This window comes from Peromyscus leucopus, chromosome 2 (genome assembly GCF_004664715.2).
Source record: "Peromyscus leucopus breed LL Stock chromosome 2, UCI_PerLeu_2.1, whole genome shotgun sequence".
NCBI lineage: Eukaryota > Metazoa > Chordata > Mammalia > Rodentia > Cricetidae > Peromyscus > Peromyscus leucopus.
This window is the reverse complement of record NC_051064.1, coordinates 41,446,174-41,460,701: the sequence shown is the minus strand read 5'-3', so window position 1 is coordinate 41,460,701 and position 14,528 is coordinate 41,446,174.

The following is a 14,528-nucleotide window of genomic DNA, read 5'->3' as shown; positions in this document are numbered from 1 at the left end:
ATTTTTTTTTAATTTAAAAATCAACACAACTTTAGATTCAAAAGTAGCCACACCAAAATGTTAGCTACATGGCTCAATAAAAACAAGACAATATGTTCCCCCCAAAAGTTATCTGCTCCATAACACTGGTCCCAATGAGAGTGGTCTAGATGGAATTCAGACAAAGAATTAAAAAGAATGATAATAAATCCATCAAAAAAGTTAAAGAAGACATGAATAAACTTTTAAATGGATTGCAAGAGGACAGAGGAATGAAATAAGCAAGTCATTGGAATTAAGAGATTATTGATTGAATGGACCAAAGAGATTCCCACAACATATTCTACTTGGACACAGTAACATTCTTCTGAGCATCTCAGGGAACTTTCTATAAAATAGAACAAGTATCAGGACATTGAGATGTAATATCAAATGATGAGTCACTGAAAAAGATCAGGAAATAATTTTTTAAAAAATCCTAGAACTGGATGAAAATATAAACAAAATTTACCAAAACCTGCAAGACACAATGAAAAAGTCCAAACTGGGTAGATGATATAAATGATATATAAGTACCTAAATTAAAAAAAAAAATCAGAGAGATCTCAACTAACTAATTAATGATCCATTTTCAGGTCTTAGTAAAAAACAAAAAACAAAAACACCCCTCAAAAAGCAGTACATGGGAAGAAATACATATGATTGAGGAAGAAATTAATGATGTAAAAATGAAAAATACTGTTTAAGTAAATGAAATAGTTGATTTTTATACAATATGAAAAACCTAAACAAATTAATCAAAAGAAAAATGATTCAAGTAAAACATTAACAATGAAACGTGAGATATTATAAAATACTGGTAAATAATAGTCCAAATACTGAGACTAGGTCCTTATATTTCATCCCATAAAAATCAACTACAAGTGACTTAAAGCACTGAAACTGTTAGGGGAAATTTTTAAAGAATATTTACATGAACAAGGATTTTTAAATAGAATTTTACTTGCTCAGATACTAAGGATAGCAATTGACAAATGAGACCTCTTGAAATTAATGAGCATGAAGTCACAAACTATAGAATGGGGAAAAAGTCTTTTCTAATTATACAACTGGCAGAGTTGTATAATATTAATATCTAGAATAAATAAATAAAACAAAACTCACCAACCAGGATCCACAGGATACAGAACTAACAAATCAATAGGTTGTCTGTATGCTAAAAGGAAGGAAGTAAAGGAACTCTGCTGTGGATATCGCTCTATATGCTGTGAATGTGTTGTTCTGATTGGTTAATAAAGCGCTGATTGAGAATAAGTTGTAATAAAGTTGAGATATCATTTTCTCCTACTAGAGTGGTGTTCAGGCATTCTGCTCTATCACCAGAGTTCCCTTGAGAATAGAATACAGTTTACAAGAGCAACAGAGTTGGATAACAGCATAACACAGAAGTAAAAGGCTGATTGGCCAGTGGCCAGGCAAGAAGTATAGGTGGGACAAAGAGAAAGGAGAATTCTGGGAACAAAAAGGCTGAGTCAGGAGATGCTGCCAACTACCACCATGAGAAGCAAGATGTAAAGATACCAGTAAGCCATGAGCCACGTGGCAAGGTATAGATTTATAAAAATGGGTTAATTTAAGATGTAAGATCTAGCTAGCAAGAAGCCTGAGCAATTAGGCCATACAGTTTGTAAATAATATAAGCCTCTGTTTATTTACTTGGGTACAAACAGCCACAGGGCCACGGGAGCAGAGCAGGACTGGAAAAAACTTTAGCTACAGAACTCTACATACAATGAACACTTTAAACTTTTGAAGAATAGGATAAAGACACTAGAAAATGGAATGGCATTCCATCCTATACATATGAATTGAGTAGAAATAATGATGTGAAAATGACCATTTACAAAAAGCTGTTTGTAGACTCAATGCATTGCCTATCAAAATCACATCCCTATCTCACTCATTACACAAATAAAAGGAAAAAAGAAACTATTCTGAAATTTATGTAGAACCAAAAATAAAAACAAGAAGCAAAAAGGCTTTCAGTAGTCAAAATAATCCTGAGCATAAAGAACATGCTAGAAGGACTCTCATCTCAGATTTAGGATACATACATAGCCATAGTAATGAAAACAACACGCACTGGCACAAAAACAGATGTGTAGGCCAAAGGAACAAAGTTGAAGAATCCAGTATGATTACACATAATTATTGCCACTTAATGTTTGACAAAGATACCACAAAACATAACATAAAGGAAAGAAACCATCCTCTACAAATGATGCTGGGAAAGGTAGATACATAAAAGAGCAGAAGAAACAAATTTAAACTCATACCTATGGCTTTGCCCAAAGATTAACTCCAAAACGTTTCAAAGAGCTAATCAGGAAACCTGAAATTTCTAGAAGAAAACACATGCAGCACTCTACATGATATAACTATGGGAAATAACTTCCTGTATAGGATTTCATTAGCCGAAGAATTTAGCCCAATGATTGACAAATGAGAATTCCTAAGCGAGAATGTTTCTGTTCAGCTAAGGAAAGCATAAACCTAGGTAAAAAAAGAAGCTCACAAAAAGAGTAAGAATCTTTGGCAGCTATACATCTGATAGAGAATTAATATACAAGATAGATAAAGAAAAAAAGGAGAAGGAGAAGTTAGAGACAAGAAGAAGGACGAGGAGGGGGGTGAGAATAAGAAGCATTCAAAAGTGACCCTGAGAACTAAAAAGAGAGTTCTTAAATGGTATACAAGTGTATCAAAAATTTTCAACATATCTAACAATTAGGAAAATAAATATCTAAACAACTTTAGATTTTATCTTACCCCCATCAGAATGCCAAAGATCTAAAAAACAAAGGACAACCAATGCTGGAGGTGTTGTGGGTGTTATTCACTGCTGGTGGAATTTCAAATTGATGCAGACACTATGGAAATCAGTGTAAAGAATTCTCAAAAAGGTAAAAATAAATCTACTATATAACCCAGCTATACTATTCCTTGGAATATGCCCAAAGGATTCAGCATTCCATTCCACAAATACTTGCTCAGTCATGTTCATTGCTACTCTATTCACAGTAGCTAGAGAATAGAAACAACATAAATATCTTTCAACTGACAAGCAGATAATGAAAATATGGCACAATATACTATGGAATATTATTCAATTTTAAGAAAACTGAAATCACAAACTTTGCATGTAATGGGTGGAACTAGATATGATCATATATATATATATATATATATATATATATATATATATATATGACACATACTTAAGAAGACAAGCTTCACGTATTTTCTCTCATCTGAGGCTCCCTGGTTGAGATCCCAGAGCAACTTCAAGACAGCAGGAGAGTAAAATGGAAAAGTTGTTGGGAGTGGGCTGAGCTGGGGAAGAAACATAGAGAGAGGCAAAGAGCAGGTTACAAGTGATCTGACCAATAAAATGGGAAACAGGGACTCTAATCAGGAGAGGAGATGGATATAAATACAGTTAAAGAAGAGTAAAATAAGAGAGGGGATGTCTGAAAAGTGTCATAAGCAATCATACTATTAACTATCTAATAATTATAAAAAAAGCCTATAAGACAAACAAGCTGCATATAAATAAAAAAAAAGGAGTTTAAATGAAAATTTCTTATCTGGGCTAACAAAACTCCCACCAAGAGCCAAAGACCTCCTACAAAACTATCAACACCAGACATAAGAACCATTTTCTTTAAGTGTTGTTCAAGGTTGTCTCATGAAAAAATATTACAGATTATTACTACTGCCTTTGGTTGTTGCCAGAGATGAAAAACAGGTCTCTTTTTGCTGAAAACATAATCCAATTCAGACACAAGGCCCAAAGGCCCCTGATCCTAAACTGACCTTATTGACTCCTCTCTCAGGCCTGGCTTTCAAGGTACCAGAGCACACCATTCAGTCTTTAAAAAAGGGAGGCAACCAATTGTCCCACCCACCTATGATGCCTATGAACCACAGCGAGGACCAATATGGAAAAATGAACCCAAGGGTGCCATAGTGGCATAAATCCTGGGGAAAATCATGCCTGGTACTAGAAACCTAGCCAACCACCCAAAAGTAGTGAAATCATGGACCTTAGAAGAGAATCTACAATAAGAGAAGATGAAAACATCTTATACACACCTTTGAAAATGTTATTGTCAAACCCATTATTATGTTTAATTTATAATTAATGCTTACACTTGTCCATTTTTTTTTTTTGGTTTTTTCGAGACAGGGTTTCTCTGTGTAGCTTTGCACCTTTCCTGGAGCTCACTTGGTAGCCCAGGCTGACCTCGAACTCACAGAGATCCACCTGGCTCTGCCTCCCGAGTGCTGGGATTAAAGGTGTGTGCCACCAACGCCCGGCATTGTCCATTTCTTTTTATGTATTTTTTTTCTGATTTTTCTTCTGGCAAGTTGAACTTTGTTGTCATTATTTGTACCCAAAGTCTCCTAATTAGTACATCAGTGCTTGTCTTAGAATTACAAACTCACCCAAAATCTCTTTTTAGGAAATCTATTCAGTAAATCATCCAGAGCTGGTTATATAAATGAAAACAGAAAAAAACCCAGTTTTTGAAGACTAAAATGTGAGAAATACTACTGGAAACTAGCTCATCCAATATGGACTTTATTCATTCACTTATTCACCTTTTAGCTTCTTGTATTTGGTCTATCCTATATAGTCTTTTATCACTTACCAACAAGAACACATTTCATCAAATGTATCATTAAGGAGGTTGATAAATAGACAAATATATAGAAGAGATTTATACAGATGAAGAAAAATACACTAGGAATTTTAAACATAAGAGTTCACTGTTGTATAAGTGGCTCTTTGTAGCCAGAACATTGTTTTATAGTACATGATAATAATAATAATGATAATTTTAAAGTGTTTTCAAAGTTCTCTATGTAAGTCAGGCAATGGAAGAAAAGAGGAAGAACAATAGATTACTTTTCTTCAGTGAGAGCAGAAATCAGATAAACTAAAGGTAATTCTCTGTTGTGCAAGTCACTCCACTCCTAAGATACAGAATGAAGAGAAATAAAGCTGAAACTGAGCTGGAAGCTTTTACTCTCCTGGATAGCATTTACAGTGCTGGATCATGCCATACAAGGGGCTGGTGAGACACATCTGTTAACTGCCTTATCCAGGAGTGGACACTGTGTATTGCAATATGAACCTTCTAGGCAAGATATTTCCAATAGTGCAGTAGTGGTGTGGCATTTCAGGAGTAGCTAACTGTGTTCTGATTCCATGGGAGGAATACATTCATCTTCTGTAAACTTAGTCAAATATGTATGGCTAAGAAAGCCTCATAGCCTTTATGGAGAAATGTACTAGTGGTATTTTGCTAAATGGGTATGTAGTCCAATTGATGAGACTGACTGACTGATGAATATCAGCTCCAAGAATGATATCTCTATCACTTCCTCCAAGGCCTGGGGAACACAGTGAATCAGGGTGGAAAGCCTGAAAAGTGCACAACGATGCTGGTCATAGGATATGCCGAGGGTCAGGAACAAACAAAACTTTTAGCAACTTGCATAAGACATGGGCAAAAGAGCAAAGGAATGAAAACTATTGAAAATATGAGAGAGACTAGTTGAAAAGAAGAAGTTCAACAGGAGTAGATAAGAGAGGATAATGTGCCAGGAGTAGGATTACAAGTGTCTACACACATGAAATTGCTGTTATATTTGTTTGATGAGAGCAAAAAATCACATGATGTAATTATTAATTATATAACAAGTGATTGGTTTATTATTTCCTTACTTGTATTGGAGACACTCAAATGCATTCTTATACATTAAAATGGATAATGGCTCAAGTTAATTGAAAAATAAAAGGTTCGTATTTTTCCTTTGAAACATCTCTAACTACAACAGTGTGTTAACTACATCATAAATTTTTCAACTGGAGTCCAGATCCAAGCCTGGAAAAGCTTTTTAAAAATTAAACATGCACTTAAATCTCATATTCACATTCACATATCACCATTAGAAAAACTATGGCAAAACAAGAAATATTTTCAAACAGACCTGCATCTATAAAATACTAGAAAAAATGTGGGAACAAAGGTTTTGGACACTGAGCTTGGCAATGAGGAAAACAGATGAGTGGGTTGCATCAACTAAAAATATTCTGTGCAATAAAGGAAACTGTCAAAAGAATGAGGATTAAAATGAATAACATTGTTGAAAAGTTTTTGGAAATCTCAACTGACAAGCTATTAACACATGAATTAGTCAAGCAAATTAGAAGCGCGCACACACACACAAATAACATGAGTATTCAAGTACTTTATCCTTTCACTATATGTACACACACATATACATACATACCATAGGATATTTATTACCCTTAGAAAATGTAAATTCTGTCATCTACAATAATGCTGACATACTTGGAAAACATTGTACTTAATAAAAATATACAAGAAAGAAAATTACTGTATGAGCACACTTAATGTATAGGTGCTTAAGACAAAGGAAATAAATCATTAGATTCTGCCAACAACAGGTATATGGAAAAAAAATTACAGAAGCATTGCGTATGTGCAATTGACAGAACCTGGGGAAACACTGGTGAAAGGGCATCAAGTTTCAGCTATGCAAGATTAAACGATTCTGACAACCTAATACATAAAAATTGTATTGTATACTTATTTATGCCCTAAGACGTCTCACACTTAGAAGAATAAGGAACCAGCTCAACATACCTTAGCAAGCAAAAGCATTTTCAGCCAAGCCTGACAACCTAAGTTCAATCTCTGGGATCCATCCACACGGTGAAAGGAGAGAACAGACCCTCTCAAATTGTCCTTTAACCTCCATGAGTGAAATGTAGTGCACACACACACACACACACACAAAGTAAGTATAGTAAAAGTATATAGAAACTAAAGGAAAAACAAAGAAAACAAAATCTTTGAGGTGATAGAAGCATTTATTGAGTCAGAATGATGACTATTTTGAAATGTACATGTGGTAGAATTTTTATTAATTATACTACAATAGAGATTGAAAAAATAAGGATGAAAATCACATCACCACATGCTGAAGACTTTCTTGCCTTAAGCGTTTTCCTGTGCTGGCTTCTTTCTCCTGGAACAGGTAAAAGGATTGAGAGACCCAACAACTGACAATACATGACTACTACAAGGGCTTCTATATACATGGCATTCTTACAAAAATAGGGAAATTTTGCACACCTTTTTCCTTGCTCTTCCTTCCTGCACATCCTAAAACAAATTTATTTTATCTTTCTATCTTCAACAACACTTTCATTTCTTAAAAACCATTAACATGCATTTTTTGACAATGAAACCATCTATCAATTGGTTTTCCTTTCTGGACATAGGCAAAGTCTCCTCTGCCTTGCTCTTCTTTGCTATTTCTCTTTAGAGGAAGTCATTTATAACCACTGCTCCTAATCAGTTTGAGAATCTACCACCACTTGTCATCTAATTTGTTTCCTTCTCAGGAATCTAAAAATCTCAGTAATGATTACTGAATCTCTTTCCTATCCAAGAATTGCTTCAGTAACTGAAATGACCAATACCTAGAGACTTCAGCCATTGCAGCATTGTGAGGGGTAATGCCTTTGACACACAGCTCCTCCTGGAGAATCACTCTGAGCATGCCAAATCTGAATCAAGACACGCAAGTTCATCACTGAGCCCTCAGTATTTAAGAGTGTCAACATATACAACAAATTTCTAATCAGACACAAAGTATGGTCAAAAAAATAACAACCTAAAGCAATAATGATGTTTCCTGCATGTACAGCAATGCATATTTACATATGGTTTACACTAATAAAGAGACTGATAAAATGGAACCACACAATAAATAGTTTCAAGGCTTTCGAATACCTATAAGGTGCCAGGACAAATGTGGGTACATATTAACAAAGGTCATTATTTTTCCATTTAATTGAGACTATTCAACCAATTCTAATCCTGAATTTTCTATGACATTTTCTCTTTCGACAAACACATCTTTAGCACATAAGAAAAAGAAATAAATTATAAAGAGATGAAAAACAGTGAACTGAGTCTAAAACAGGCTTATATTCTTACCTTAAGGAAATAATTAAAATTAAGTTAGACATGAGAATTTTCCATGTAAAAGACTGCTCTTTTCTCACTAAAACTCCAAAGTGCCTTAATTCTCACATTAAACATGTTGATAAGGAATTAGAAGAAATCTGGAGTGAAATAGAGCACCCAGAGAGGAAAACCTCATAGTGACCTTTCTTATAGTGCAAAGAATAATCTAAGATTAAAACTAAATTGACAGTATCAGAGAACTTCAACACATGATTGCTTTAATCTTCACTGAATAGTTCACCTTCTCTAGCTGTCACTCACTCTCCAGATTTTATGATAGAAAAGTAGACTTATTTAAGAGAAAAATTGAAGGATCTTACGAAACAAACTATTTAAAACTATAAGAGCTAGTCCAACATCTGAGCTACTTGGGACTACATAAAATCTGGTGATAGATAATATCTTCAGAATATTGCCAAGAGGATGTGCAAAGTCAGTGAGTCTGACACGATATACTTTCTTCATATTCTGTAATTCAAGGTGACTTGATGGGATTAAGTCAATACTCAAAGGAAAATCTATGATTGAAAGTGAGAATTTTTTGCTACTACTCTTCAGCAAAATGGTTTTATGAAAAATGAAAAAAGAAGGATTATATAGGCATGCACATGAACATATTTAACGAATTCAGGTTAAAATAAAATGAAATATACAAATAATTTATGCATTCTAATGAAGCACTCTTCAATGTGATCCAGTTTACAGAGTGTAGTGTATCATATATAAATATTTGGAATCTCATTAAATCATAGTATGAGTATATTGACATATCAACTAAATTCTGATTCTAGCCTCTCATTTTGAACAACTAAAAAATAGGCATTAGTGTTTACTATGTCACTGATTACTTGCTTCTTTTTGCTTGAGAGGTAGGCTTAAGCACTTTCTCCTAAAAAGGAAAATGAAACAGAAGCTCTTTAGGAATTTGAAATCTTTCAATCACACTCTGGTTTGAATTTTACATTGTTCTCATGGAAAAACACAGACGGGAAGCAATTGGGACCAAGAAATGATCTGAGAAATAATCTTACTCAAGGCTCTCATTTTACAGATGAATAAATTTAGCATCCGCCAGTCCTCCAGCAGACACTGTAGGAAGGATTACGACTCCACAGCTCTCCCATCATAAGAGCTTGTTGCTCATGAGACCCAGCCACTTGGAATCTTAAATCTGCCTACATTGTATCACTTTGAATAACCAGATATTCTATCAATACTTCTCATGGAATAAGTCCCTAGCTCTATTTGCCATCTTGTTTAATGATCTGTCTAAGACGCATTCCATATGACACTGCCCTGATTTTAATCTTAGCATAACCTAAACACAAAGAAAATTTCGGGCAACAGACACATTGTATAAGTAGTGATCCACATAGTCTCAGTGATGTGTTTGGGAGAGAATTGGTTTCTTACCAAAAGCACAGACCAAGACTAATTTCAGTTATTTTCTTTTGAGAAATAGACAAAAAAATGACAAGATTGCTGCTAAACCCTAATAACACACGGTCATGATATGTATTGATCCACCTCAAAACTGCTGGAGTTTTCATGTACCCAGGCTTTCAAGCAGCAGAGTACTCTCCGTATATCATACACATTAAGGTTTTATTAAAAATTCAATGAAATATTTATGCTTCAGTTATAAATCCCAGATGGGGAGATGAATGCAATCAAGACATAGTGATTTTCCAATGAGAGTTTTATACATAGAACATTTTGTTATGGCAAAGGATGCCTTTTAGTTTTTAATAGTACAACGGTTTTTAAGTGACCTACTTCTTAGACAAGAATGGCACATATGCATACTCTTTCAATTCTTCTTCTCCAGCATCAGCCCCCTCACCAAATGATGAATAAAAAAGATTTGTAAGAGAATTCCCACAGGCCCTATTTCAAATTTCACTGGGAAATTTAGAAATAGCTCTAAATTTCTCCAGATAATTCAGAAATAATTTCATAATAATGCATAATAAAATTCATGAAGATTTTAAAGTAAAATCCTTTCTATTAAAATTCCCAAGATAACGTTTCTCACAGTAATTCCACTGTGTAAGTGCAAAGGCAATTGTCAGTAATTCCAAATGATGTCAATATTTGAAGGGACGGGATATCTCTGCCTCTGCATTCCACAGGGATAGTTGCCCACTGGTTCGTCCCCACTGGTGGATTTCATAGAGGAAAGAAAGCAAGACATCACAGCCTTGGACTGGATTCCAGGCACCATGTCCCTAGAAGAGTTACTACTGATGATTCACTTATAGTTTAAAATTTACAAAGAAGACTGTATCTTTCTAGAATGTCTTTTAAAAATTTGAGAATTTTTATGTGTGGTCCTAAGTACCAATAAAATCCCATAGAAAGCTTATTTCCAAACTGGCTTTTCTTTAAAATAAACATCAGTATTTGATCTGAGAAAGTTTTAGCCAGGTTTTCGTTAAGTGCTTTTAATAGTATTCAGTGAAATGGACACTGTGATAAACATAATGCAGCCTAAAAGAGCAGTGAGGAGACACCTTTGCCAAGTTACTGGACCTCGAGTTTCATCATAAAATTCAAGTTTACAAGAATGCCATTGATATTTGCTTAAGAAGCACAAGACTTGAGTACCAACCATGATCTTGCAATCCCCCACAAAACTAAACAAAAACATCTCTGAAGGTTTTTTCTTATTTTCTAGTTTAAAATTTTGGATCCTTATCTAATAGAAATAACAGAAATTATGCCCTCACTTATCAGTTTTCTTATATATAGTACCATTTAGAAATTTTATGAATTCAGACAGAAATAATTCTCACTTAAATGATTTCAAACATTATCATTAAGATTTGCCATTTTGTATTAGTGTGAGCACAATGTTTTTAAAAATTACTAATATTACCAAGCTACAATACTGTCCTACTGTCTTGTGTGATAGAATTCATCTTTTACCTCCCTGAAATCATTTCTTCATATTTTTGGAAACTATTCACCACAGTTTCCATACTATCAATCTGCTTTTCATTCATTTATCAAGCCTAATTACAAAAGTTGGACTGTTGTGGGAGCAGGAATTTGACCTTGACCAATATTCTGCTTTTAGCCACAAACGGTAATTTAAAAGCTCACACATTCAAAGATTTTTTTCCCCAAGAGTATCACTTACCCATTTTGTCTTTATTTAATTCTGTCCTTTAATTTTTTGTTGCTGTTGTTCAAGTTTAGAAAAATAGAGAAAGATGAGCAAGAATATATCTTATAGAATAGCAGTAAAAAAAAAAAAAAGAGGCATAGCAGGCAAACGTGAAATGGAGGAAGAGAATTCTGGGAAAGAAAATTATAATATAAATGTTTGTATCATAATTAAAAAATGTACAACTATCTAGAAATAAAAATAGATGAGAATAAAGGGAAACTGCAAACACAACCAGCCCTTCCTAACTGTTTTAACGTGTTTTATCTTCACACTTCCTAAAAATAGGCCCAGGAGTGAGCAGGAGCAAGAGCTGTCAGTTTTCCAGTCCCAACAGAGCCAGTGGCAGCACAGCAAATGTGGCTCTGCCTGCTCCTCTCAGAGAGCCTGATAGTCAACCTCTGGAGAAGCCTTCCACTCAGCTGGCCTTCCTGCACTTCTCCCTTTCCTTCCAACCCATGTTGTAAATTAAGCTGGTTTTATTTCCGTGCTTGTCTTGCTAGTCAGACTCCTCACAAATTAATTCTAGACATAACAGAGTCGTAACTGAGACCTGGGACAAAACCTGAAATTGGTGAGCAAAATGCACAGGAATTTCAGAACTGTGTTCTTCTTTGCTCTCCCAACCCATTAAAAAACAAGGAAGTCTTTTAAATGCCCTCCTTTCAGGCTGGCATGGAATAAGTCTTAGAATTCCTCTGAAAATGTGAAATCACAACTTCTAATACCATGCAGATCAGCATTTCTTAAAGCTGATTGTCTTTGACACGTTTGTTATTTTATGATTGCCTTGCTAGATATCTTCATTACTCTACTAATTATTTCAAGTGTAGCAGAACCCTTTAATCTAAAGAAAAAGTGCGCTTGCTGCCTCCCATATGACTCCGCAGAGGCCACTGTGAGGAAATGTATATTTGCTTGCAGAAAGCCTGATTGTCATTTGTTTAGCTTAAGGGTTGATGAAGCTTTGGGAGAGAAATCCATGCCTACACACATTGCTCAGCATCCTGTACTGGCAGAAATTTGGTGGGAAACTTGGCTGTTAGAATAACCTGTACTTTCCTGGATAATTTCCAAATTTTAGAGTAATTGTTATTTAAAGTACAGCCAGGCTGGTTTACACAGGCATGAACATTCTTATCATAATACATGGAGTAAGAATTCCCAAGGAGACTGTAAACAGTTTTAAATATTTTGGATCATTTTAGAATTAACCCCTGTAGATATCATACAGAACATCCTTGTTTTTTTTTTTCTTAAAATTTTCTTTATAAAACACACATATTGAAAATGTGTTTATGTTTAAATATGGATGAGGAACAAAGATAAATATGTAATTGTTGGCATTATTGTCCTACTAAATGAAGATAATGTTCTGTAAGTAGAACTTTGTTTCTTGTGTTCTGTATACTTTTTGTAACCATTTTCAAACTATTTCAAACTGCTAAGCATAGAGAATACTGCACAGATCAGAATAATACATACAATACATACCTTGCCACAACTACTAATCAAAAGTTGATGTAGGGTGCAATAAATACCACTTGAACAATAAAAATAAATATTATTCAAATGAGTCAAAAAACAATGTGGTAATTTTTCCTTAGAAGAGAGATAGGATGATCAAGACATATCTTCTGGGCAAGCCTTAAGATATATAAAGATTGAACAACAGACATGTCAGTGGATAGCATCCTAGCTGAAGACAGGAACAGAAATACTTATAGTAAAACAGAATGCACATAGTGAAGACTCCAAAGTCTGCCAACTGTCATTGCTCATCTCAATTATTGCTATGGACAGTGCAATCACCCTAAAACACATTTGTTAAAGAGAAATTGTTATTGCCTATGGCCAACTGGAAAAAGTCCTAAGGACAAACAATATAGGCCCTAGGTCTCTAAATATGTTACAGTCAAGCAGTGTCTAGAACTGGAAATTAGGAAAAGAACTCAGAGCTTGTCTCAGTCGCTATTCTATTGACTAAGCATTTAAATACATAAGTCTATGGGGGTCATTCTTATTCAAACCACCACGAGACTCACAGAGCAATGGTTCCCAACCTTTCTAATGCTTCGACCATTTAATACTATTTCTCATATTGTGGAAACCTCCAACCATAAAATTATTTTTGTTGTTACTTTGTAACTGTAATTTTGCTGCTGTTTTGAACTGTAATGTAAATATTCATGTTTTCTAATGGTCTTAGGCAACCCCTGTGAAAGGGATGTTAGACTCCCCAAAGGGTCATGACCCCACAGGCTGAGACCCACTGTCATAGAGGTTTTCTTCTCTTGGAGTGGTGGGTCATGATCCATTCTTCATGTGAGCTGATTTAGTTTTACTCACAATATGATGGTCACAAGGTAGTTAAATGGTTTTCAGTATACCTTAAGGCTTAAGAGTAATGGATCCAGGCAACTGTGTAGATATTGAACCACCTCATTTCACTTAGTCTGGGAAGTCTCACAGCCACTCAGCAATACTACTGCATACAAGCAAGTCAAATACAAGCAGGTGATTCAAAAGCAACTGGACAGAGCTTGTTGTTTTGTGTCTGGCAAATTTCACTTAGTCTAACGATTTCAGTGTGCATCTATGTTAGAAGACACGTCAAACTTTCATTCCTTTAAAAATTGTTGTTGGAAATTTTTCATTGTATTTGTGTGCTGCATTCTGTTTATCTGTTTACTACTGTTGAACATTTAAATAGATTCTTCCTTTTGACTACAATGATTAGTTAATACTCCTGTGAATAAGAGTGAGGGGCTGCGATATCCATCTTCAACACTTTGAGGAAATGTATTAAATTGTTAAACAAACATATTCCCACCTGACCATCTGATTATTATTTAAGTGTTCCTAACACTTAAGTTTTAATTGCAAAACTCTTGAATTATTAACTTCTATGTCTCAAGATCTTAGAAGCAGGGGATCGATCAGGGATGTTGAATTTGAACAGTAACCAGTTGAGAGATGGTCCACAGCATAAGACAGAACACTCTCCAAAATTCTTTTTTATCAAATCTTTTTCATTTAAAACTATCATTGTAGGTAGATCCATGTATAATAGATGTTTCCATAAACAGTCAAAAGGTTTTACTCTCTGGGGTTCAAATCTGAAACTGAAGTTTAATTCTTTTATAGGGTTTGAAGGTAAGAAAGGGGATTTATGGAAAGTCAATACAGAACTTTTTTCCTTATGGTTTTGAATTAGTCAAGTTTTCTAGAAGTGGATTTGTGACATG